We start from the raw sequence: 27,526 nt of genomic DNA, 5'->3' as shown, positions 1-27,526 counted from the left end.
GATGGAGGTGCTACACTTTGAATCTGTAGGACTGAGGTGGGGGAAGTGCATTCTTATTCAAACCACCACACTCATATTTCTATATCACCCCAATAAAGTCATTGGTTCGCCAAATTGGACTTTGGTGGCATTGTTATTTTGATCATCAGTTTCATATCTGGGATGAGTAGATGTTTGTTTACGTCTCCCCAGGAAAAGTCACACAACCCATAACCTCTGTGCACAAACCATAGCCAGACTTCTGAAGGACCTGGGCTTCCACGGACAGCAGATAGAAGCTTGGAATCCAGAGGCACGTCTGACATCTCTCTGGCTGGGACCTCCAGAAAACCAACTCTGGGCTAAGAACTTGAGATGGTTGGTGGATATGAGAGGTGGAAGTCAACATGTGATATGTTCACTTCCTGAAGCCGTGTATCTTAGTTAGGGCCTTACTGCTGTGAACAGACACCATGACCAAGACAAATCTTATAAAGGACAACATTTAATTGGACCTGGCTTACAGGTTCAGAGGTTCAGTCCATTATCATCAAGGCAGGAACATGGCAGCATTCAGGCAGGCATGGTGCAGGAAGAGCTGAGAGTTCTACATCTTCATCTGAAGGCTGCTAGCAGAATACTGACTTCCAGGCAGCTAGGACAAGGGTCTTAAAGCCCACACCCACAGCGACACACCTACTCCAACAAGGCCACATCTTCTAAGAGTGCCACTCCCTGGGCCAAGCATATACATACCATAACAGCTGGGCAAAAATGCCTGACAAAATCAACTTAAGAGAGGAAGAGTTGGTTTGGGCTCGTGGTACATGATGGAAGGGAAGGCATAGCATCTGCAGTGTGAGGCAGGTCACATGGCACATGCAGACAGGAAACACAGTGGTGCATCCTAGTACTCAGCTCACTTTCTCTTTTTTATTGAGTTCAGGATCCCAGGGATGGTGTCACCCGCATTTACACCTCAATTAACCTAATCTAGAAACTCCCTCACAGGCATGCCCAGAGGTGTGTCTCCTAGGTGACTCTAGACCCTGTCAAGTTGACAACCAGCATTACCCATCACAGTATATTATTAGTTTGTCGCATGGACGTGCTCAGATAACAGACAGAAGCAACTCAAGAGGGCAGAGGTTTATTTTGGTCTGTGGTTTCAGAGCACACAGTCCATTGTGGTGGGCGAGGCATGCCTGTCAGCAGCAGGAGGTAGAGGAGGCTAGACACGTAGCAGCACACACAGAGGCATCAATTCTCAATAGGCTCCAGTTTTATTTTCATACTCCTGCTCAATCACTGACAAAAAAACAGGCATCCAGGGGCCGAGGAGATAGTTTAGTTGGTAACACACCTGCCGCACAGTCAGGAGGACCTGAGTTTGATCCCTGGATTCCACATAAAAAGCTCACTGTGGTGGTGCTCACTTTAATTCCAGGGTGGGAATAGGAAGATCCCTGGAACTTGCTACACAGCCAGTTTAGCCTACTGCCTGAACTTTCAGGTTTAGTGAGAGACCCTGTCTTTAATAGGGGTAGGGGAGCTGAAAAAATGTTTCAACAGATAAAATGCTTGCTAATACCCTAGTGAAAAGAGCCTGTCTCAGAAAAGGTGGAAAAATGAGAACTTCACCAAAAATTGTCCCCTAACAGCCTTCATGTAAGTTGTGGTACCAGTGTACCTACTTATACCCACAAAAATAAGCAAACGCACTTGCAAACATTATCACACACACCAAATAAATAAATAAATAAATAAATAAATAAATAAATAAAGTGGGACAGCCCAAAGCTGTCCTCTGACATCTATGAAGATGTCACACACACACACACACACACACACACACACACACACGTCTGTCATCCCAGCAATCAAGAGGCTGAGGCTACCTAGGCTACATGACAAGATTCTGTCTCAACAACAGCAAAACTGTCCCAGAGAGTAAATGTGGATGGTACAGGGTCCCAGCCCCACAAGGGAGAAGAGAGACCAGGGTAGGTCTGAGGGGATCACTGTTCTGTAAAGCCTGGGCCAGATGGACTCTTGACTATGGCCTCTGGGACTCAGGGGTCAAACCTGCCCTCTGCACTGTTTATTCTCCATGGTGTTCCCCTGACAAGTCCCAGAAGAAAAACACATTATCACATTCTGGTCCCCGCTTCAGCCTCTTCAACTTATATCCTGAGCTAGCTCTGTGGGATTTACTTATTTATTTATTGTAGGTTGGGGGAAATATATTTCTATGTGATTTGGGATCATTCAGTAATTTTCCAGAAATGCATTAATGCTGCCTGCCTTTTTATGTAAATATTGTTTCCCCATTATAATAACGATAACGCTATTTACTGTTTATTAAATACACGCTGTATACCAGGCGCTGCATCCTAGGGAGGATGAATGTCGTTATTGTCTTCATTTTTCAGATGAATAAACTGAAATTCAAATAAATATCTTGTGCAAGGTCACTTTTGAATTGATGCTGTCAAATCTATCTATCTCTGGGAGACAGAGAGAATTAGATATATGGAGCCATTCCCAGCCCCACTTGCCTGGTGTGTGTGTGTGTGTGTGTGTGTGTGTGTGTATTGTGTTATGTGTGTACATGTGTGGGTGTGTTATGTATGTATGTGTGTGTGTATGTGTGTGTGTATGTGTGTGTGTGGTGTGTTATGTGTGTATGTGTGTGTAGTGTGTTATGTGTGTATGTGTGTACATGTGTGGTGTGTTATGTATGTATGTGTGTGTATGTGTGGTGTGTTATGTGTGTATGTATGGTATGTGTGTGTGGTGTGTTATGTTTGTATGTCTGTGTATGTATGTGTGTGTGTGCATGTGCTTGCCACAGGTCAACATCAGATATTTTCTGTAATTGATTTCCACTTTATCTTTTGAGACAGAGTTTCCTGGTGAACTCAGAGTTCATCAGCTCACCCAGGTTGGCCGGCCAGCACACTGCAATGATGTAGCTGCCTCTGCCTCCCTATCCCTGGGATGAATAAGGTAAATGGCACCGTGCCTGGCTTTTTCTGTGGGTGCTGGGGATTCAAATTCAGATCCTCGTGCTTGCTTGCATGAGAAGGACCTTCCTGGGTGAATTGTCTCAAAGGCCTTTGTGTTCCCTTTCCAAAGAGTGTGGAAAGTTAAATCATTTATTGACATCTTTTGTAGCTGGGTGTGGCCAAGGGTGGTTCCAGTTTTGGCCATCTGATATAAGCACAAAGGACTGAGAAGAGACGTGAGGGCAGAATCTGCCATTCACATTTCTCTCTGCACTCTGCCTAGAATATTGGCCCAATACCAGAATCATAGCAGCCATGTTGTGGGCAGGAACTTAATGCCATAATGCCAAAGATGGCAGAGCAGGAAGTAGAAGCAATCTGGATTTTTAAATGGCATCATGAGCTACTCACCCTAGGATGATTATTTTATAAAGTAATTAGCTCGTTTAATATAGCAATTATTATTGGCTGGTTTTCCTTAGGCAAGCATTGAAACTAACTTCCACTGAGTTATCAATTAATCTCTCTCCTCCCTAGTTGTCTTTGGTCAGTGTTTCTCACAGCAACAGAGAGACTGAGCTGGAGCAGAAGGGGAGTTAGTTCCGTCAGTGGTGTAGCTACTGGTACATTGTGTGTGCTTCTGTGAAGAACCCCCACCCAGACTCACACAGGCAACCTCAACTAAACCCAATGGGTGTCAAAATAACAGCAACAATATTAAAAACACCCCTAGCAAACTGCAGTGTTCATCATTAAAAAGACTTTAAAATAGAAATAAAGATATTATTTATCTCCTGACACTTTAATTGAGATCAAACAAAGTGAGACCTGTAACAGCACACAGCAAATGCCTATTAATTGTTACGCTGATGATGACGCAGTTACAGTGCTTATATTTCTTGTTGCGACAAAAATCTGACAAAGGCAACTTAAGTGGGAAATGGTTTGGTTGTTAAGAGCGCTTGCTGCTCTTCCAGAGGGCCTGAGTTCAGTTCCTAACATCCACATCAGGTGAATCACAACCATGTGCAACCCTGACTCCAGAGGATCTGACTCCTTCTTTTGGCTTCTGCAGGCACCTGATCTCTCTCTCTCTCTCTCTCTCTCTCTCTCTCTCTCTCTCTCTCTCTCTCTCTCTCACACACACACACACACACACACACACACTACCTTAGTTAGGGTTTCTGTTATGTGAAGTGACACCATGATCACAGCAACTCTCATAAAGACGACATATAACTGGGGCTGGCTTACAGGTTCAGAGGGTCAGTCCATTATTATCATGGCAGGAAGCATGGCCAGTATGCAGGCAGGCATGGTGCTGGAGGAAAATAAATATTTAAAAACATAAAAAAATTAGAGAACAACTTAAGGAAGGGAAGGTTTGTTTGGCTCGTGTTTGAAGGAACAGTCCATCATGGTGGGGAGGGCAGGGCAACAGGAGCCTGCAGCCATGGCATCTACCTACAGTCAGGAAGCAGAGAGAGATGCTCACCTCACTTTCTCATTTTCATTCAGTCAATGACCCCAGCTGGTGGGAACTGGGGCCGCTAACCTTCAGATAGGTGTTCCCTCTTCAGTTAGACTTTTCTGGAAACTCTCCCACAGACAGCCCAGAGGTGTGTCTCCTAGGTGATTCTAAGTTCTGTCAGGCTGACAGTCAGGATTAGCCCACAGGAGTGATGACTAATGTCGTAGTCGGTGGATGACAGCAGAAAGAGCATACGTCTAAGGCTGGGGGTGTATTCCTGACACCAGTGCTCGCTGGCAAGATGACTGGATTGCTCAACCTATGGAACCTCCCTTCTGTAAGAGGAAAAATCAGGATTAAAAATGTCATGATTGCTCAGGGGATTAAGTCACATCAAGCCTGCTAAATGTTGGCACTGGGACCCACTCGCTGAGGATATCTCCCCTGGGAATTAGGATCTGTTTTTGGCAAATACAGAGGAGCAGGTTTCAAACTGAAGATATTGATTCAGAACTTATTTTAATCTCAGCCCACAAGGAATGCTAACCTACCTTTCTTTCTTTCTTTCTTTCTTTCTTTCTTTCTTTCTTTCTTTCTTTCTTTCTTTGTCTCTCTCTCCTTCTTTCTTTCCTTTTTCTTTCTCTCTCTTTCTCTCTCTTTATTTCTTTCCTTTCTGTCTTTCTCTTTACCTTCCTTCCTTCCTTCCTTCCTCCCTTTTCCCCTCTCTCCTTCCTTCTTTCTTTCTTTCCTTTTTAAATCACTGGGTCTGATTTTTGCCACCTAAAGTACATGGTAACTAATCACACGGGTGCCATCTCCCTTCAGAAAGAGTGACTTGGTTTGAGTGTGATGGTGCCTACTTGTATTCAGACCACTGGGGAAGTTGAGGTAGGAGGATTACAAGTTCAAAGGTAGCCTTGCTTACATAGTGAACACCTATCTGAAAAACAACAATGAAAGTAGCTCAGGCTAGCTACTCCAGAAATACCATTCCCAGGTTCAGGTGCTGTCCCACTTATACCCAGGGCAAATGGTGCCATCTGGGACAGCTGACTTTATCCTGAGGTGCCTAGGTTGGCCCATTGGTAACATTAGTGAGGACCACTCAAGAGAGTCTATCCATAATACCCAGAGGCCAGCATGATGCTGGGCTGGTGTAGACTCTGGCTAATGTGACATTCTTCTGGGATTCTGATTCTCAGAAATACTTTTTAAAGACTAATTATGTGTGTGTTGTTGTATGCATATAATTATGTAGGTGTTTATACTCATATGGGTGTGGAGAGGCCTGAGAAAGACTGGGGTGTCTTCTATTGCTCTCTACCTTACTGCTTTGAGACAGGGTCTCTCACTGAATGGAAGTTCCCTATTTTGGCTAGGCTGACTGTCTTAGTGGATTCCTGATATGCTCTGGTCTCTGTCCCACTAAGGCTGGGGATACAAGCACTTGAAGCCATGTTTTGGCTTTTTTACACTGGTGCTGAGGATTTGAATGTAGGTCCTTATGTCTGCATAAGCCACAAGGCCATCTTCCTGGACTCCTAATTGACCTTTAATAATTATTTTTATTTATGTGTATGTATTTGTCTATGTGAGCATGTATGCCACATGGAGGCCAGAAAGAGGGTGTCAGACGCCCTGGAGCTGGAGTTGCAGGTGAATGCGAGCCACAAAATGTGGATCCTGGAAACCGAACTTGGGTCCTTTGGAAGAACTGCAAATACTCGTAACCACTGAGCCATCTGGCCCTTGATTAACCTTGTGATGTGTGTATGTACGAAGGAGCAGGCATGTGCATGTGTGTGTGCATGCCAGAGGCCAGAGGCCAACTGCTGGCACTATTCCTATAAAGCCACCTACTTTGCTCTTTGAGACTGGATTTCTCACTGGTTGGGGCCTTGCCTGGTTAGACTGGCCAGCCAGTGAGCCCCAGGAAATCCACGTGTCTCTGCTTCCCTGGCACTGGGACTGAAGTTCATGCCATCCACGCCTGGCTTTTGGTGTGTATTTCAAGGATTAAACTCAGGTCCTCAAGCTTGCAAGACAGACACTTCCTGACTGGCCACCTCCCCACATCCCGGTTGTCACAGGATTTTCATTTGTTTTATTTATTGTGTGTAGGTGTGAGTATGTGCACATGTGTGTCATATTCTTTCTCTGAGTGTCCTTCTTCCTACTAACCCAGTGATTAATTCTATATTAAAATCTCCCCTTCGCTCTGCTTTAGACTGGCTCACCCTGTACTGTCTTCACCTATGGCCCAGCTCTGGGGTCTCTGGACCACATCCTACTGCTGCTGAGAGCATCAGCCTCTGCAGGGGTTCATGTGGTTATCACAGAACTCTGGTGAGTTTCTTAAGAATGAGTTCTCATCAAAATACTGACCCTGGTCCCGAATGCCTCTGGCTTCCTGTTTCGAGGTATGATGTCCCCTATGAATTCTTTCCATCATGATATCCACCATATTGATGTCACCAGAGGTAGAGCAGAAACACAGCCATACTGTTGAAGACCCCCAAACTCGGGAGACCCTTACTCAAGTCTCGGGAAATCACAGCCACCCCAAAATCGCAAGACACCGTACCTGGATGCAATCAGCAGAGGTTTATTAGGGAGAGTTGGCTAGCCAAGGTCAATTCGGTTCACTCATGCAGGAGTTGAATTGACAAAGCCAGTCAGTCTGAGAAGGGTTTTTAAAGGGGGAAACCACAAACCTGGAGAGTGAGGAGGGGGTGAAAGGTTGCTAAGGAAATATAACAATAAAAATAGTGGAGAATTCCAGAGGATCGCAACCTAAGTGAATCAGGGTCACGTGGAAAACACTCTGTATACTCATTCTTTTCAAAATGTGGTCTTGCCCTGTCACTAGCTCAACTATTTCTCAGTTGTTGCCCTGTCACTTTGCCCAACTATTTCTCAGTTGTTACCCTGTCACTTGCCCTGTCATCGAGGCTACTAGCTTCCCATCCCCACCTAGATGACTTGCATCTTTTTGTGGTCAGGAATGTGTCTTCCTGCTTTGGGCCTTCCCCACCCACAGGTGGGTTCTCTTCTCTGAGGCTTGAGGAATGTTAATCTAGCAAGTGTCCTTTGACTCAGGATAATGTCCTCCTCCCAGAATGTATCCTGGGGCAGCAGAGGCCTGAAATCTTACATTCAGTTCTGCTTTCTGGAACCTGCATTCTTTTGCTCAGGTCTAGGGGTAAAGAAAAAGCCTGTATATATTTTATAAAATCGTCTTTATAATTTTTCACTCTAGACTGCCAAACCTCCAGAACCTTGAATAAGGTGAACAGCTTTCCTTTACAAAATACCCAGCCTCCGTCATTTTGTTATAGCAAGAGCAAACCAACTAATACACTGTCTTCCAACCTCAGCCCACAAATATTTGTGTGTGTACATGTGTGGATGTGTGCATGTTCATGTGTGTGCACTTGTGTGCATGTACCCATGGGAGGTCAGAGGATAATCTCAGTTGTTATTCCTCATATGCCATCTACCTTTGCGACAAGGTCTAGTACTGGCCCAGAACTCACCAAATAATTAGATTTGCTGACCAGTGAACCCCAGAGATCCTCCTGTCTGCCCAGCCCTGTGTTGTGTGTGTGTGTGTGTGTGTGTCCATGTCTGTGTTCCCTCCCTCATGGCCACTATGTACAGTTTCTAATTTTTTTTTAAAGCTTATTCATTTTATTTTCATGAGCTCTGGGATTGAACTCAGGCTACTCCCCAGCCCCACAAGTATTTATTATACACATGCTTTATTTTGGGACCTTGAGATCCAGCTGTGACCAGAGGAGTCTGGGTTCTAGTCACACGTGCGAGACTTTCTACTGTGGGGAAGAGATGTACTCAAGACATAAAGTGTGTAATTGTTACCAATGACAAATACTAAAAAAGGAAGAAGGAAAAACAATTGCCGTGTGTGTGTGTGTGTGTGTGTGTGTGTGTGTGTGTGTGTGCACCAGTGCCAGATATGGATGCTGGGAACCAAGCCTGAGTCCTCCTGGAAAGCAGCATGTGCTCTTAACAGCTGAGCCATCTCCCTGGGCTCCTAGATCTACCTGTGCGTGGTGAGAAAGGAAGGGTCGCTCAGGGACTGAGCCTGGACACTATCATACTAGCTCACACAACCAGCCTGTCTTCCAGGAATGCAGGAGGTTCAAGCAGGTCAGGGGTGGTGTGGTGGTGTGGGAGTGGTCATGGAGAGAGGCCAGAAAGCCCCAGGAGAGGGGGCAGAAGCCCCTTGGAGCTGTTTTAATTGAAAGATCACCTCTTCTTGGTGTTCTCTGAAGGCAGCAGGGTGGCTTTGAATTAAACATGAGCGCTAATTTATTTATCAAGTCTTTGAAAATGTGTCTCTCTCTGACTCCGATTCTGTGTGCTGCTCCTGTTAACCCTCACCCAGCTTCTGACCAGGGGGTTACTCAGATCATTCTCTGCCAAGTCATCTACAGAGAACATGTGCCTGGAGCAGGAAAGGGATTGATGTAAATTCATCTGGAAGTAGATCAGGGAGGGTGCAGAGGTCATGCGGCCCTTACATTTCCTGGTGACTTGTCCCTGGGGGGGGGGTCATCTTTTTTTGGGTCTGCAGATGATCAGAGTTCCCTTGTTGTGAGGCCTTAAGGGACCCACAGGGTGTGAGCTCCTCTGCCTCTGTTTTCCTGATGTTGTGATAAGCCACCAAACAAAAACCCACCAGACAAAAGTAGTTTAGGGAATGAAGGGTTACCTGTTCTGGCTCACTGGGAAGGCAGGAGTGGGAGGTGGCTGGTCAGGTGTATCCACAGTCAGGAAGCAGGGAGGGGGAGGAGGAGAGGGAAGCGGAGAGAGGTTAACCTTGGTTGACTTAGTCTAGTCAGACCTCCAGTGGCAGGCCCAGAGGCTTGTCTCCTGATTTTATATCCTGTTAATCTGACAATCAACACTAACCGTCACAATCCCTTCCCCTCAGCAAGCACCCAAGTGAGGAGAGGTTTTAGGACCCATTAGGGTTTGAGTCTGAATCTGTTAGGATTTGAATCTAAATCTGTTAAGATGTGAATTTGAATTTGAAGGCTGGCATTTTGAATATTTGTTCCCTTGCAGATGGCACTCTCCTGGAAGGATATGAACCCTTCAGGAGGTGGGACCTGACTGGAGAAAATGAGTCACTAGGGGTGGGACCTTGAAGGTTATACCAGAACCTGGTTGCCAGCTCCCTTTCTGCTTCCTGGTCACCATGATGTGAGCCAGCTCCTGCTGCACACTCTTATAGCCATCTGCTATAAGAGCGCCCTCCCCCCACCATAGTGGACTAAAATTGTCTGAAACGATGAGCAGAAATAAGTCTTTCACCTGTAAATGTCTCTCCGGTTTTGCAGCCACCGAGATACAAAAGTAACGAATACTGGGTCAGAACAGAAAGGGACCATGTAGACTCCCTTTGAGGTGTCCTTCAGATGGTGATGCCCCAGGCTACTCAGAAATCTTGGGTAGAGTCCTGGTGTCATTTCTTTTACGGTGATAAAATACCCTGACTAAAAGCAGGGTCTGAGAGGAAGTTTGTTCTAGCCTAATGTTCCTGGTTATTCTCCACCATGGTGAATGTGATGTTCTGAGTGAGAAAGTCTCCCACAAGCTCAGATGTTTCAGTATTTTGTCCCCAGTTGGTGGTGACATTAGAGAGGCAGTGTGTCACTAGGGGTGGGCTTATAGCTTAAAAAGCCACATGCTGTTCTTAATTTGATCTTTCTGCATCCTGCTTGTGGCTCAAGATGTGAGCCCTCAGCTTCCTGCTCCAGTCACCATGCCTTCAGTGTGCCATCATGGACTCCCCCCCTGGAACCATAAGCCCAAATAAACTCTATCTTCTATAAACTGTCACAGTTCGACGAGACAGGATGATTCCACGACAGGCTTCAAGTTGGCAAGTTAGGAGACTAGGCCTAAGAACTGGGCAAGTCCCTGCAAGCCCAGTCAAGTCAGTTACTAGAAAAGCCCCCAGGATTCCTCAGCAATAGTTTCCAGCCACTACATCTGGGTAATGGTTCTGGAAAGCCTAGAGATAGAGTAAGTTAAAGCCCACCTACCCCCAGGGATTCCCCTAGTGTGCTTTAAATCGGGCCTGCGAGCTCACTTGGTTGTCTCTCTATCTTGATAATGGGAGACCCCAGCATGCTGGACTTCTGCAGCATAAAACTCCCCACATGTACATACTATTTGAGTCCTGGGTATCATTCTTCTGCAAATCGTGGACCCTTCCACTGTAAAGCCCAACCAAAAAGGACCTCACGATCCGTGGAGAACTGCAGATGCACCCCAAATCACTCACGAGAAATACAACTCGATGCAATCGCAAGAGGTTTATTAAAAAATAAAAAAAACAAAAAAAACCTAGCTAGCTAGGGCCTCCTTCACTCATATCCCATGTAGGGGTAGAGGAGTTCAGCCTCGAACAAAAGAATTCTTACAGTATTTAAGGGGGGAAACTACAAACCAGGTGGGGGTGGAGTTAGGGAAGGGGGAAGGAGGGGGAACAGGTCACTATGTCATCGATATATTTGATCTCAAATTCTTAAGATGGATGGTGAGTCACTTTATAATTGGCTATTTCGGACTTGTTTCACACTATCTATCATGGGCTCTGGTTTAGGAGGTCAGGCTTATCCCAAACTTTTAGCATCCTGGCACCAACTGTCTCAGGGCTGTTAGTTCAAAGCACAGCCAGGCTAATCTCAGGCCCATAGCATCCTGACACCATTAATCTTAGGGCTTGTTTAGTTAGGGCCATCTGTTCGAATGGTCAGCTAATTTCCTGAGACTGAGGCACCAAATTGTTTTACTTACAGGTTTTGTTTTTTTTTTTTTTTGTTTTTTTTTTTTTTTTTTTTTTTGTCTTTGCTTTTAAGAGTAAGGTTCAGGGGGTCAACTTAGATTTTTCTATCTTTCACCACCTTTGTCCAGGTGGACTCACAGATGAAAGGAAACGGGCAAACTCAAAGGACTGGTCACCTCTGCTGACACAACACTGGTACCTGAGCCATCTCTGTCTGCTGGAAGTAAATTCCCGAGAGTGCCAGCGTGGTGAGCCCCAGGGGGAAGCAAGAGCCTGCTTTCTGCTGCTAATACCAAAGGTGCAAGGAGAAAGACCACAGACCTGAATTATCATGGCCAAATTAAGTAAAGCAAGCTTTTTTATTTGAGTGCATGAGCTGTCTCCCCCAAGGCAGGGTTAAAAGGTCAGCCTTAGATATGGGGAAGATAAATGTCTTGGTTGGGTTTTATTGCTGTGAAGTGACACCTTGACCTAGGCAACTCTTATAAAGGAAAACACTTAATTGAGACTGGCTTAGAATTTCAGAGGTCCAGTCCATTATCATCATGGAAGAAGCATGACAGCTGTAGAGTGAAAAATTATAAAAATCATTTTATAAAATGTGTATAGGCTTTTCTTTAGGCCTCACTTTAAAGGACATGGAAAATTTTCTCTAAAGCAAGCTAAAAATGTAGACTAGCCGGTTTCAGGAACCGGCTAACCACAAAGGTGTCATCTAGGTGGTTCTGAGAAACTAGTGACCACGATGACAGGGCAGGGCCATGTCCAGAGCAACTGAGAAATAGTTGAGCAAGTGACAGGGCAAGACCACATTTTTGAGAAGAATGAGTATACAGAGTGTTTTCCACATGACCCTGACTCACTTAGGTTGGGTTCCTCTGGAATTTTCCGCTATTTTTATGTTATGTTTCCTTGGTAACCCCCTCACCCCCCTTGGTTTGTGGTTCTGCTCTATGTAAACCCTCCACTACCAGTCCACAAGTGGGTCACAAGTCTCGGCCTCAGTCGACTGCCCCCCGAAATATACCTCTTGCTGTTGCATCAGGAATAGTGTCTTGTGAGTTTTTGGGTGGCCTCGAATTCCTGAGGCTTGAGGGAGGTCCTCCCTTCGTGGGGGGGGGGGTCTTACACAGCCTACAGGCAGACATGGTGCTGGAGTTCTACATCTTGATCTGAAGGCAGCAGGAAGAAGCTCACTTCTGACCTGGGCTGAGCTTGAACACTAGGAGACCTCAAAGCCCACCTACCCAGTGGCACACTTCCTCCGATAAGGTCACACCTATTTCAACAAGGTCACACATTCTAATAGTGTCACTTCCCATGGCCCAAGCATATTCAAACCACCACAATAAGGTCTTTTATAGCTCAGGGATAGGGAGCTTCCAGATTGGGAGGGGGGAGGTTCCAAATGGGGCAGGCAAATAGGTGGGGCTACAGAAGCGGAACAAAGACATAATTGATCCTAACAACCTCCTGAAACAAAGACATGTGAAACCATGGGTGGTCATAGCAACCTTTTAAACAAAGACATGGTTGCAGCACAGAATCATTTGTAGTTAAGGTTACAGGTGGGGCACAGTCCAATCCTTGCCAAACAGAGATTTTCACAAACAGGAATGAATCTAGTTTGCCTTTACTATAAGGTGGTTTTTACGCTCAAGATGGAGACAGGTTGGTTCATCAATGGCTCTGGCATCAAGACACTCTAGGGAGCATGAGCCTCTGTCATTGAAACAAGGAACGTGTGTATTTTTCAATAATTGAATTTATAGAGATGCTTTTACCAGCCTCCCCCGACCCCATAGATAAACAGTTGGCTTACTAAGTTACCCTGAGGCAGTGGGAGCCTGGAGTCCCAGGCAGTTCAGGAGAGAAATGTTCTGCTAACCCTTGCCTGTCTCTGCCTGCCTAGACTATCAGCTCTATAAGATGTCAACTAGCCCTGACGATCCTGCTCTCAAGACCTGTGCAGAGCAGACATGTGCATCCAGTGACAGCCCCCATTTTCTCTTTATACAGGTTAGAGATCTAAGGTTGCTGTTTGGTGGTGCTTACTAACACCGCCTCCTCCCAGACTGCATGACAATGCCCAGAATTCTCTTGGATACCAGTTATTTCAGAGCTCTGACCTTGAGGGAGCCAATTTCTTTTTGTTTGTAATGTGTATACATTTGCTTGCTTGCATGTGTATCAATGTGTGTGTAAATCAGGTCACTATCAAACTTTGACCACTTTCTGTTTTTTGAGACAGGATCTCCCACTGAAACTGGACCTCACAAATTTGGCTGGACTGGCCCAACAAGCAGGCCCCAGGATTTCTCTTGTCTCTGCCTCCTTAGTGAGGTGGGTATATGTGCCAGTCTACTCAGCCTTTAAAAAAAAAGACATTTATTTCATTGTTTTGTGTGTGTGTGTGTGTGTGTGTGTGTGTGTGTGTGTGTATGTATGTATGTATGTGTCTGTGTATGTGTTCATGTTTTCATGGATGGATGGACATGTGCACATGCCATGGCAAGGATGTGGAGGTCAAGGAAAATTTGGTTGGTGCTTTCCTTCAACTGCGTGGGCCTCGGGAATTGAACCCTGGTTGTTAGGCTTGGTGGCGCATGCCTTTACGGGCGGGGTCATGTTGCTAGCCTTGCACTCAAATGTTTCCTGTGGGTTCTGGGGCCTCAAACTCAGGTCTTTATGTTTTCACAGCAAACACTTTGCGGACCATCGCCCCATCACTTTCTTCTCAGTACTCTTAAGTACTTCCAGCTGGGGACAGCATGGGGCAGAGTGGCCAGACAGTGACCTGAAGCATCAGGTCCTAGCTGGAAAGCTGAATTAACTTGCCTAATGAACTGTAAAATAACTCCATTCCCCCCACCCCATGACAACTGTATTCTTTCTCTAAAATTGCTATTGATTCTTCATGTGAGGAGACATAGCAGAACGAGAAAGACTGTTCTCATCTTTCAGCTGTAAGTTGCAGGGTGCGAGTGTTGCTGTTTAAGTAGCTGTATTAGTGAAAGGGGCTGGTCCAGTTCTGCTAAATTCTGTACCCCAAGATCTGGTTGCTCCCAGTGAGGAGATCCTCACATACACCAAGTGAGGCTATGTAACTTTGCTCCCCACAGTCAATAAAAGGCTAAGATCTGTGTTTAGCTAGTAGATGGAAGTAGATGGGTTATCAGTTACCTGGTGGTAGTGGCGAGGGGAGCAGTTGCATGCAGAGAGGGAATGAGAAGAAGGAGGAAGAGGAGGAGGGAGAGGAAGAGGAAAAGGAAGAAGAGGAGAAGAAGGAGGAGAAAGGACACAGAAAGAGGAGGAGGCCGCCCTGAGAAGAGATGGACCGTGAGCACATGGCCAGGAGAAACAGCAAGTAATAAGGGATGTATGCCTGGGATATAAGTTAAAATAGCTCCAAACCTGTCCAATCTAGGCTTACAGTTTGTAAATAAAATACCTGGATTGTATCTCTTTTATACAGCTAGCAAGAATTTATAATTCTTTTGTATATTAGCTACTTTGAGAAAGATTCATGTGTGTTTATGTATGCTGTGTATGTGCAAGTGCTTGGAGAGGTTAGAAGGGGTTGTTAGAGCCTCTGGAGCTGGGGTTGTGAGTGGTCCAACCTGGATGCTAGGATTTGGACTCAGTCCTCTGAAGAGTAGTGAGTGTTCTTACTGAACAACGGCTCCAGTCCCCGTGTCTGATACTTTTTTATCACCGTGATCAAGATATACCAGAAGCAAATTCATTGGAAGAAAGATTTCTTTCTGCTCCTTGTTTTGGAGGAATCAGTCCATCATGGCAGGGAAGGCATGGCGGACCATCCTCCATCTCAGTGGGCAGGAAGCAGAGAAGGGAGTGTGTTGAATAGCTCTCAAGGACAGACAGCCTCTAAGGACAGCCCAGTGACATGCTTCCTTCAGCTAGGTTCCACCTTTCACCTTTTACCACTTCCAAATAACGCCTTCATACTATGAAGCCATCAAGGATTAGGCCAGAGACCTCAGACTCTGAAAACACATCATCTCTGGAAACACATCGTGAATACATTGCTTCTTCTTTTTTTTTTTTAAATTGGATATTTTATTTACATTTCAGATGCCATCCCCTTTCCCCATCCCCCCAACCCCCCGAATATATTGCTTCTAGAATTCACTCTCTGGGGAGATATAAGCAATGTCTAGCCCCTCCTCCTGTGGTCCCACTCATAAACCAGAGTACTTACGATTCCACCAAAGTTTACCCATGGGAGCCAATGAGTGTGTTGGGCTTATTTACAGGAATAGGTAAAAGGTTATTGATAAGAGTGTGGGTCTGTGGCAGAAATTTTCCTGTCCAATCTATTTGTAGCAGGAGGCTTGTGATTGGACAGGCCTAGAGCCGTGGAGGCTGAGGTTGGCAGTGGGCAGAAGCAGCGACCTCGAGCAGGCGTCACAGAAACCGCCAGCCGTGTTGAGCTTAGTGCGGGAATATGGCAGCTAAGCCGAGAGCCAGCCAGTCGCATCTTTATTAATACCTTCCGCTACATGGGTGAACCCAAAGCAGCCACCCTGCAAAGTCTTCACCCAGAGTGGACAACTGCTTCCCCGGAGCTACATAGATGGATCTCTTTTCTAATCATCCTGCAGCCCCCAGCCCATTGAACTCCAGAACACCCATGCAATTAGGACAGGATTGAATACGCATGGCTGGGAAGAACAGATGGAAGCTCAGGGGAGGGTTCAAGGGCCTTCCCATCCCTTCCTACTCTGGGGAATGTTAAGAGTCCCTGGGCCTACCAGTGATGGACTCCAGCAAACAGTAGGCATAGCTGACCCGGTGCTCTTGCTGGGAGGACCACGTTCTATAACACACTCAAAGATGAGCTTCGACAATCCCTCAGGTTTGACGAGGAAGACTAGCCACTACATCCGCTGTGCTTTTAGACTCACCTGAACCTGCCATAGCCTTATCTTATCTAACTAGATCTGCAAATTGCCCATTTCTGAGGAACTCTCATTCTGAGGTTCCTGAGGATGTGAATAGGGGAGATGGGAGGGGTAAGAGGCAGGGGTGGACCCTATTTTATTTACTATATCATCCAATTGCATTGGTGGGGAAGACCAAATTTCCCTCCCTTGAAATGCTTTCTGAGTTTGTTTGCTGGGTCTCTCCATTTACTTCAGCTTCTCCCACCCCAACCTCAGTGTTAGAAATGGTAGCCAGGTCCAATTAATGCTAGGCAGATGCTCTACCACTGAGCCACACCCCAGCCCCTCACTGGGGGAGTCTAGGCAGGGGCTCTACCACTGAGCCACACCCCAGCCCCTCACTGGGGGATTCTAGGCAGGGGCTCTACCACTGAGCCACACCCCAGCCCCTCACTGGGGGATTCTAGGCAGATGCTCTACCACTGAGCCACACCCCAGCCCCTCACTGGGGGATTCTAGGCAGAGGCTCTACCACTGAGCCACACCCCAGCCCCTCACTGGGGGATTCTAGGCAGGGGCTCTACCACTGAGCCACGCCCCAGCCCCTCACTGGGGGATTCTAGGCAGGGGCTCTACCACTGAGCCACGCCCCAGCCCCTCACTGGGGGAGTCTAGGCAGGGGCTCTACCACTGAGCCACACCTCAGCCCCTCACTGGGGGATTCTAGGCAGGGGCTCTACCACTGAGCCACACCCCAGCCCCTCACTGGGGGATTCTAGGCACATGCTCTACCACTGAGCCACACCCCAGCCCCTCACTGGGGGATTCTAGGCACATGCTCTACCACTGAGCCACACCCCAGCCCCTCACTGGGGGATTCTAGGCAGATGCTCTACCACTGAGCCACACCCCAGCCCCTCACTGGGGGATTCTAGGCAGGGGCTCTACCACTGAGCCACACCCCAGCCCCTCACTGGGGGATTCTAGGCAGGGCCTCTACCACTGAGCCACACCCCAGCCCCTCACTGGGGGAGTCTAGGCAGGGGCTCTACCACTGAGCCACACCCCAGCCCCTCACTGGGGGATTCTAGGCAGGGGCTCTACCACTGAGCCACGCACCAGCCCCTCACTGGGGGCTTAAGGAAGTCATAGCCCAGGCCTCTTGGCCTTGCCCTCCTGCTGCTGGTCTTTGCTGTGTAGTTCTTGCTCCTCCCGTCTCTAACCCCCTACCCCCGGCCTCTACCCCAGCATTCCGTCTTAGTGAGTGCTATCAGCAGCCCAGGCTGTGGCCCAGGCTCTGAGTCATCTCTGGCCTCTCCCCCACCTGCACCCACAGCCAATCTGCCGGGAACCCCTGTCAGATCTGTTTTCAGAAGAAATCTAGCTTCAACCCCTTCTCACCACCTCCACCGCCATCGCCCTAGCTCTGCCCCCACTGTGTGCCTCTTGAATTACTAAAATAGGCTCCTTGGTCCCTGATTTCCCCCCCCCCCGGCCCCCACGGTCTGTTCCCACAGCAGCCAGGACTCTCCTATTAGCACCCAAATGCGATGATGTAATTTCCACTGCTGGGTTTCTAGCAGCTTCTACGAGACTAGAATCCTGACACGGGCGTGTGGGATCAGAAGCTGCAGCTCCACGATGTCTTGTGTTCAGCACTTTGCTTCAATGACTCCTTCCTGACAGCCACAAGGTGAACAGACTTTCCCTAACACATGCTCTTCATCACATGGGGCCTGGGGATGTAGCTCAGTTAGCATGCATGAAGCTTTAAGTTCAATCCCAACCACATATAGGGTGTGGGGACATGTGTCTGTAATCCCAGAGGTAGAGACAGAATGATCAGAAGTTCAAAGTTATCTGGAAAGGAGAACCCCAACTGAGTTCAAAGTAGACTGGATAGTGAGTGTTCTGGTGAGATTCTTGTCACTTTAACAGAAGCTCCAGTTATCTGGAAAGGAGAACCCCAACTGAGAAAATGCCTCCACAACAGTGGCCTGTAGGGAAATCTGTAAGGCACTTTCTTGCTTAACGATTGATCTGGGAGGACCCAGCCCACTGTGGGCGGTGTTAGCCCTAGGCGGGTGGTCCTAGGTGTATAAGTAAGAACACCGAGCAGGCAATGAGGAGTAATCTAGTAAGCAGCATGCCTCTGTGATTCCTGCATGAGTTCCTGCCTTGTGTAACTCCCTTCATGACAGGCTGTGATGTAGAACGTAGCTAAACAGACCCTTGCCTCTCCAAGTTGCTTCTAGTCACGGCGTTTTATCACAGCATTAGAAGTTTAACTAAAACAGTGAGTTGGAGGCCAGCCTGGGCTGCCATAGACCCTGCCTCAAACCAAAAACAAAGCAACACACCCCAAGAATTCGTGATTGTTAATCTTTGTCAGCTTGATGGAATTTAGAGTCGCCTGGGGCACATGCCTCCAGGTCCACCTATGACGGCTTTTCCTGAGGGGTCTAAGATGGGAAGACCTGCCTTAAATGCGGGCAACGTGTATCCACGGGCTGGGAGATTGGACGGAGTCAGGAGAACTGAGCGCCAGCATTCTTCTCTCTCTTCCTGACCAGCCACCTCACAGTCCGACTGCTGCAGCTTGCCCTCTCTGGCTTCCACATCATCCACATCCGGACGGACTGCACCCTTGACCCATGAGGCAAGGAAGCCCTTCTGAAGTAGAACCTTAAGGGTTCTTTGGAAAGCCAGTTGGATGGTGTTGCTGGGGCAAACACATGAAGGAACATTTCATTAAACTGGACATAGGTGTGAAAGGCTAAGGCAGACTCTTGAAGGAATGTTTTGCTGAAGCAGACACAGGAGAGAGGATGTTCCACTAAAGCGAGCACGTGAAAGGACATGTGATGAAGGATTCTTTGCTAACAACGTGCATGTATTGGCCCGCCGTACATTGAGTAGTTGAGCTGCATTTGTCGGGACTCCATAGAGAGAAACAAACCAAAAAATGTCTGGTGTTGTGCTGCAGCTTCTTGCCACTTCTGTGAACCTGGGCTGATTGCCTGGGTGATGTCAGCTGAGATGGATACACGTGTGAAGCAAGACCCTTGGAGGACATGTGACACTTGGAGGGAGTATACATAGAACTGGATAGACAGTGACAGAGGCTGAGCTAGGCTTGCTTATAGCTGTGCAATGCTTGTGGGTCTCACGTCTATGCCGATCTTTTCTTCCCTAAGAGAGGCATAGCCGAGAACTTCTGGCATTTCTCCTGGTCCCTCCTGCTGACTTGAGCCGAGGCTGAGGCCTGGCTGTCTCTGCTAGGTCATGTTATCCCTGTTGCTAACCCGACTCTACTGAACGGGACTGCTCGCATATCTGTAAATTGTTGGTGAGTGGATTGAGCTACCTTGCTAACCTGTGAACTGAGCTGCCGATTTCCAGGCAACACAGACAGGAGTTGCTCCAAGGAACTTTTCTAAACAGGTCCACTTCCCCTGTATCCCTTCTTTTCCGTTACCTCTGGTGGGTGGTGGGCTACAAGGGAGGTTAAAGTGTTTAAGAACTGTCCTTGAAAATAGGATTTGAAAAAATTAAAGTTACCCCCGTCCACTGTGCACTGTCTTCTCAGGTGTTTGTCACAGCAACAGGAGTATATAACATCTTTTTTAAAAAACACAACAAGTTGTCCTATATTACAAGCTAACTTCAAACACTCCCTATAACTGAGGATGACTTTAAACAGCTCATCCTCCTGCCTCTACCTCCCGAGTACTGGGCTTATAGTTATCTAACAACAGCATCTAAACCAACCATTGACTAAAACTTCAGAAACTGTGAGCCAAAAGAAACTTTCTTCTTAATGAATTGATCATCTCAAGAACTGTGTCACAACAGAACGATCCCTGGCACCAGGTATGGTGGTTTGAATATGCTTGGCCCAGGGAGTAGCACTATTAGGAGGTGTGACCTTGTTGGAGTAGATGTGGCCTTGTTGGAGGAAGTGTGTCACTGTGGGGGTGGGCTTTGAGACCCTCATCCTAGATGCCTGGGAGTCAGTCTTCTCCTGGTTCCCTTTGGAACAAGATGTAGAACTCTCAGCTCCTCCAGCCCCATGTCTTCCTGGATGCCGCCGTGCTCCTGCCTTGATGATAATGGACTGAACCTCTGAACCTATAAGCCAGCCCCAACTAAATGTTTTCCTTTGTAAGAGTTGCCTTGGTCATGGTGTCTGTTCACAGAAATGAAACCCTAACTAAGACACCAGATTAGCAGTCTGTTAGTAACCTCTCACACTGGGGCATACAGCACATACACACAGCGACATAGAGAAACCTGAACAATGTATTCAGAGACTGCATAAGATGCCTGGGAATTCTCAGGACCAGTAATGACGGTACCACAGGCAAGGCCAGCAATTATGGTAATAGGCTCTGCTGGCTAGTCTTTATGTCAACTTGACACAAGCTAGAGTCATCCGAGAGGAGGGAGCCTCCGCTGAGAAAATGTCTCCATAAGATTGGACTGTAGGCAAGCCTATAGGGCATTTTCTTAATTGGTGATTGATGAGGGAGAGCCTAGCCCATGGTGGGTGGAGCCATCCCTGGGCTGGTGGACCTTGGTTCTATAAGAAAGCAGGCTGAGCAAGCCTTGAGGAACAAGGCTTCTCTATGGCCTCTACATCAGCTTCTGCCTCCAGGTTCCTGACTTCAATAAAGAACTGTGACATGAAATTGTAAATTAAATTAACTCTTGCTTGCCCAAGTTGCTTTTGGTCATGATGTTTCATCACAATAATAAGGTCTGGGGATAAGCCCAGTGCAGGAGCAACCTGGATCCTTAGACCGGTAGTATTTCCTCGGCCACAAAGTTATCTCTGAAAAAATTTTTTTTGCAAAGCAATTTGATCTGTTTTCCAGGGTTAGCATTCCGTGTGCACACACCATAGTGACCATTCTCCTTTTATGGGGCTGGTACCCACCCAACAGCTGGAGCTGTCCCCTCTGTCACTGTTTCTACAGGAAGGTTACACTTCATTCATTCATTCATTAACTTTTTATTTTGGTAGGGGAGCAGGTGAGTTGAGAAAAGGTCTTGCTAGGTAGCACTGGCTAGCTGGGAACTCACATATAGCCCAGGCTAACTTCGAACTTGTGGGCAGTCCTCTTATCTCTGCTTTCTGGGAGCTAATGGGTGTCATCATAGCTGGCTCAAGGGCACAGTTCTGTGGGGTGTGCATAAATGTGTGTTTTCATTTATTGTTTTCCACCTTGTTTTTGAGACCTGGAGGTCTCTGGTTGGGCAAGGCTAACTGGTTTTGAAATCTAGGAATCCACCTGCCTTTATCTGCTGGCAACTGGGATTCCAAGCGTGGACTACCACAGCTGGCTTTTAATATGGGTTCTGGGAACCAAACTCAGGTCCTAATGCTTGCAAAGCAATTTTACAGGAGCCACCTCCCTAGCTCCCCAGAGGGCACACTTCTGAAGACCTGCTGCCAGTCCGTGGACAAACATGCTGGGGACACTGAGGCAGCCCGTGCCCTGTGAGATGCTGGAGTCTTCTGGTGAACAAGTTTGCCTCCTCAGTCTTGGTTAGACCATTCTCTTCCCCACCATGAACTCTCTGGATGGTTGTAATGCATGCTTGCAGATGGAGTGTCCTAGATGCCATTCATTCTATGACAGTCAGGAGGCTGGGAAGCTGAAATCAAGTTGTTGCCAGGTTGTTTCCCCTGAGTGCTGTGTGGGTGGAGCCTTCCTGCCTCTCCTGCACCAGCGGTTGCTGATTCTAGGTTCCTCTCCCTCCTCTCCTGTGGTTGCGTGACTCCATCTTCACATACACCGCCTTCTCTCTCATCTATGTGCCTTGAACACCCCTTCCTTTTTCTCAGGGGCTACCCTACATTGGGGATGACCTCATCTTGAGAGCCTTCATCGTTTACGTCTGCAAAGAACTTGTTTCCAAATAAGGTCACACTGGCGGCAGCAGGGTCAGGGCTTGGCTGTAGGCAGTTCCTTTTTTATTTGGCTTTATGTTTTCTGTAAGGAATGTGCTTGTACGTTGAATCCTGTAAAATCTTACGTTGGTGTATGTTTTCCTCAGAGAACCTGAGCTGACTCATATTTAAAGAAAAAAGGATCCTGTATTTCCTTGCTTTCTGTTCCTGTTGCTGTGATAAAATACTGGGACAGAGGCATCTTATGAGAGAGAGGGTTTACGGTGGCTCATGGTTTAGGGGCACAGTCTATTACTGCGGAAGACATCACAGCATAAAGTTGAAGGAACTGGCCATATCACATTCGTAGTCAAGAGCAGAGAGCAATACATGCCAGTGCTTAGCTTGGTTTGTCCACTCTTACACAATCCAAGGTCCCAGACTGCCCAGGGAACTGTGAAGAGTTCAAGGCTATCCTCTACTATGGATTGTGAACCAGTATTCTTGGAAACAAGTGTGTGGAAAGACTGTAATGCTGCAGGCGTACAGCCTGATTGCGATTTATCTTAGGCTAGCTTTAGGCCCCCAAAGTGGCTCAAAGATTATGTTAACTAGGTAGGAAAACATGGCTGGGATCCTGGACTGTATAAGTGGAGGAGGGGAGCTGAGCAGCGCCTGCATTCACCTCTCTCCGCTTCCTGAGTGCAGTGCAATGTGACCCAGCTGCTTCCAGCTCCTGCTGTCTTGGCTTCTCCGCCATGATGGACTGTACCCTTGAACAGTGTGTGAGCCAGAATGAACCCTTTTTAAAATCAGGCCGTGTGTGTGTGTGTGTGTGTGTGTGTGTGTGTGTGTGTGTGTGGTGGTGGTGGTGGTGGTTGTTTTATCGCAGCAATAGAGAAAGATACTAAGATGAGACGAATTCATTTACCAGCCACCAATCCTTTCCCACTACCAGAGTGGCTGACCAATCTACTGTAGAGTCCCATCTCAACTCAGTGTCATTAGAGGCTGGGACCTCCCGGAAGAGTCCCCTTCTCAAGGGAGGCTTATGTGACCTCTCTTCTCTCTACAACTCCTGGGGGTATAGGCTAGGGCTTTCTAGAACCCCACTTTTCTTTTCCCCAGCTAATCAGCCCACAAAGGAGTTGTAGCAATGAGATACGTTACTTGTGAATTTAGTCTTAAGAAGCAACCCACTTACTCTGCTCTTGAATTTTGAAGTTGAAAGTCCAACTTGGACCCTCAGCTTCTAAGGATGCTGTAACTATGGCAACAGCTCTCTAAGCAACAGTAAATATTTGCAAGAGAGGAGAGAGAGAGAGAGAGAGAGAGAGAGAGAGAGAGAGAGAGAGAGAGAGAGAGAGAGAGGAGAAGGAAGAAGAGAGCCAGGGCTTGGGGAACAGAACTTTGCCCTGGGCACTTGCAGATGATTGGAGGCTGTTCCTGGCTCCCAGGGGCCACTCAGAGGCTTGCAGTAATAATTGCTAGGGGCAGGCTGGGTAAACACCTGCTTTGTTTCAGTTCTATTCTCCCAGGTCTCCAGGACAGGTGTTCTTATGATAGGAATTCAGGGCCAGACTCCAGGGTGAACCTCCTCTTTTCTCACTGTGCATGCATACTTTGACACATCCCGTGTGTGTGTGTGTGTGTGTGTGTGTGGTGTGTGTGTGGCATGTGGAGGGCAGAGAACTACTTGCTAGAGTCAGCTCTCTCCTTCCATCATGTGGATGCGAGGGATGGAACTTGGGTTGGTAGGAGGCTTGAGGGCAAGCATATTTACCCACAGAGCCATCTTGCTGCCTCCCTAGTTCGGTTTCTTAAGCCCCAGCCACCTCATTTTTGTAACGGCCATAAAGGGCCATAAAGAACTGGTTGCCTTGGTGGGGATGGTATGTGGCTAATCCCAGCCCTCCTGGAGCAGAGCTGTAAAGAACCCCAGAGTTCCAGAGCAAAAGGTTATCAAGAGCTTCAGGTTGGAGCCAGTGGGATGGCTCAGTCAGTAATCTGCTTGGTGTACAGGCATGAGAACCCAGGTTCAAGCCTCTAGAACACCCTTAACAAGTTAGACACGGCAGCACACAATTGTGATCCCAGTATTAGAGAGGCAGAGACAGGTGGATCCCTGAGGCTCATTAGCCAACCAGCCTAGTCCCCCCCCACACACACACATGCACGCATGCATGCATGCACACACACACACACACACACAAACTGAACCAGACTCCAGCTGGGTAGTCTTACCATCTCCTCAGACCCTGGAGGCTCACCTTTGCCCAGCTGTGGCCAGCTGTGTAGTTGTGCAGATGGCATGGCATGCTTTCCTGAAGACATACTCAGGCTTAACCACAATCTAGGTCAGGGCTCTGAGTGCACCAGGCCCAGGGACGGTGTGTGTAGATCGAGTTTCAGCAGAGGGAAGGCGGGATTCAGAGTCCTGTGTCCCTCAGGGCCAGGCAGTCACTTCAGTGTCCCTAGTGCTAAGGGAAGCTTGGCCCTGGACTTTCCCAATTCTCCAGCAACACAGGTTTCCAGGTTAACTGATCCCTGTACACACCTTGCTTTATAAATAGGCCAAATGGTGCATTTATTTTTAAATTACATCTCAAGGGGGTGTGGAGGTTTGCATGTATTTTATTAGCAAGAGAACGAGGTAGGCCTGCACAATACACTGCTGAGACAAATGTGGTTGGGTCTTGGCTTTTTTTTTAAAAGAGTGTGGGCCTCAGTTTCCCATCATATAAATAGGTGGTCTCTGGGTTCCAGCCCTCAAAGTGAATCTGAATATTCCCCATGGATGTTTCTGGAAACTCTCCTGGGAACTGCCTCCACACTCACGGCAGAAGCTCATGCCTTTTTTTTTTTTTTTTGCTTGTTGGTGCCTCCTGTGGCTTCTATATTTGTTTATTCTGTGTTGGTCGCACTGGGAACCCCTGAAATAGAACAGGAGAGGAGGCCATGAGGAGGGGTCTCGGTAGGTGGATATGGGCTTGCAGAGCACTGTGATATGACCTGGACACATCCATTCACCCCTTGGGCTATGCAGAAGCATGAACTTCATGCAGGGAAAGATGACTGATCCAATGACAAAATTCAGCCAAGAGGGGCTGAGAGATAATTCATTTGGAAAAGCATGAGAGTTGTGAGGATCCCCCGGAAGAAACATTAAAAAGATGCCTGTGGTCCCAGCCCTGGGGAAATGAAAACAAAAGCAGCAGACCAGGCTAGCCCAATTGGTGAGCTCCAGGTTCAATGAGAGACACTGACTGAAAAAATAAGGCAGGGCAGAGGACTTGATGGATAAAATGCTTGCTGTGCAGGTATGAGTGTGTGTATGTGTGTTTATGTGTGTGTTTGTATATGTGTGTGTTTGTGTGTATATGTATATGTTTGTCTATGTGCATGTGTATATATGTGTGTATGTGTGTTTGTGTGTAGATGTGTGTATGTATGTTTATGTGTGTTTGTCTATGTGTGTGTATGTGTATATATATATGCTTGCCTATGTGTGTATATATGTGTATGTGTGTATATATGTTCACATGTGTGTTTGTATATGTGTGTATATGTATATATGTGTGTATGTGTGTATATGTGTGTATGTGTATATGTGTGCTTGTATATGAGTATGTGTATATATGTGTGTTTATATATGTGTATATATGTGTGTATGCATATATATGTATGTCTATGTGTGTATGTGTGTATGTATGTTTGTATATGTGTGTATGCATGTATATATGTATGTATGTGTATATGTGTGTGTTTGTCTATGTGTGTGTGTTTGTATATGTGTATATGTGTGTATGTATGTGTGTATATGTATGTTTGTCTACGTGTATTTGAATATAATGTACACATATGTTTGTCTATGTGTGTGTATGTGTGTATATGTATGTTTGTCTATGTATATTTGTGCATATATGTACACATGTGCTTGTATATGTGTGTATGTGTGTATGTGTGTATGTGTGTGTGGTTTGTATATGTGTGTTTATATATATATATATGTTTGTCTATGTGTATATGTGTTTATATATGTGTGCATGTGTTTGTCTATGTGTGTGTATTGTGTATGTGTTTGTCTATGTGTGTATGTATGTATGCATGTGTGTGTATGTATATGTGTGTGGGTTTGTATTTATATGTATATATGTGTGTGTATATGTGTGTGTGAATGTGTGCATGTGTGTGTTGATGCCAAGTGTCTTCCTCAATTATTCTCCACTTTAGTATTATTTTTTTAAAGATTTACTCTTATTTTTATTTGTGGGTGGAGGGATGCCACTGGCACGCAGTTGCTCCTGAAGGCTAGAAGAATCTGTCAGATCCCCTGGAGCAGGAGTTACAAACTGTTTTGAGTGCTGGAAACTGAACTGGGGGGTCCTGTGCAAGAGCAGTAAGTGTTCTTCACTACTGAGCCATCTCTCCAGCTTCTCTCCACCTTATTTTTTGAGACAGGGTCTCTCACTAAACTTGGAACTCACTAGCCAGTAAGAAACAGGAATCCTCCTGTCTCCATCTTCCCAGTGTGGGATCACACATGGGAAACCATGTTGAATTTTTTTATGCTGGGGAATCTAAACTGAGTTCTAATCCATTATCCTAGGCCCAAACACACACACACGCACATTGTGGTGTTTCGTTTTGTTAAGTTGACAAACTTTGGTTATCTGAAAGGAGAGAACCTTAATTAAGAAAAAGTCCCCCTAAGATCTGTCTGTAAGGTATTCTTAATTAGTGATTGATAAGGAAGGGTTCAATCCTTTTTGAGCAATGACATCCTTGGGCTGGTGGTCCTGGGTTCTACAAAAAAAAAAAAAAAAAAAAAAAAAAAAAAAAAAAGCAGGCTGAGCATGCCATGAGGAGTGAGTGGCTCCCTCCATGGCCACTGTATCACCGCCTGCCTCCAGGATCCTTCCCTATCTGACTTCCTGTCCTGACTTCTTTCAATGATGGACTACAGTGTGGAAATATAAGACAAATAAACCCTTTCCTCCCCAACGTGCTTTTTTAGGTCATACTGTTTCATCAAAGCAATAGAAACCCTAACTAAAGCACACACACACACACACACACACACACACACACACACACACACACTTACTTTTGAAAGACCTGAGTTCTGAGCTGAGATGTGGCCCCTTCATAATCTATGCCAACCCCTTAAGCACAGAAATTCAGGGTTTGACTATGTTGTTCCCTCAGGGCTTGTCACTTGTGTATGACAACAGGTGACAAGGAAATGTCAATGTACCCCCGAGCTGCAAGCCTCTCTGATTACTTCTGCTTGAACGGGTTTTTAAAAGTGCTTGAGAATATTTGCACTGACAACGGCACTGAACAGGAGCACTCCTCAGAGCAGGTAAATTTGCTTTGTGTTTCTTTGAGAAAACAAAGGGAAAACCAGCAGCAGCCCGTCAAGGCCAACGTGATAGGACAGAG

At 46.7% G+C, this 27,526-nt stretch overlaps 2 long non-coding RNA genes across 2 annotated transcripts; one reads left to right on the top strand and one right to left on the bottom strand.

The window, feature by feature from the left end:
- Positions 1–24,479, bottom strand: LOC143438105 (uncharacterized). The gene is made up of 3 exons (XR_013107167.1): positions 24,352–24,479; positions 9,194–9,231; positions 1–4,793 (listed from the first exon to the last, which is right to left on the bottom strand). It is a non-coding gene; the product is annotated as an uncharacterized LOC143438105 (long non-coding RNA).
- Positions 12,853–14,649, top strand: LOC143437488 (uncharacterized). Its single transcript, XR_013106935.1, has 3 exons — positions 12,853–12,949; positions 13,530–13,621; positions 13,979–14,649. It is a non-coding gene; the product is annotated as an uncharacterized LOC143437488 (long non-coding RNA).
- Positions 24,480–27,526: the final 3,047 nt, after the last annotated feature.

Source organism: Arvicanthis niloticus, chromosome 24, assembly GCF_011762505.2.
Source record: "Arvicanthis niloticus isolate mArvNil1 chromosome 24, mArvNil1.pat.X, whole genome shotgun sequence".
Taxonomy (NCBI): Eukaryota; Metazoa; Chordata; class Mammalia; order Rodentia; family Muridae; genus Arvicanthis; species Arvicanthis niloticus.
The sequence above is the reverse complement of the archived record's forward strand: the minus strand, read 5'-3'. Positions and strand labels throughout refer to the sequence as shown.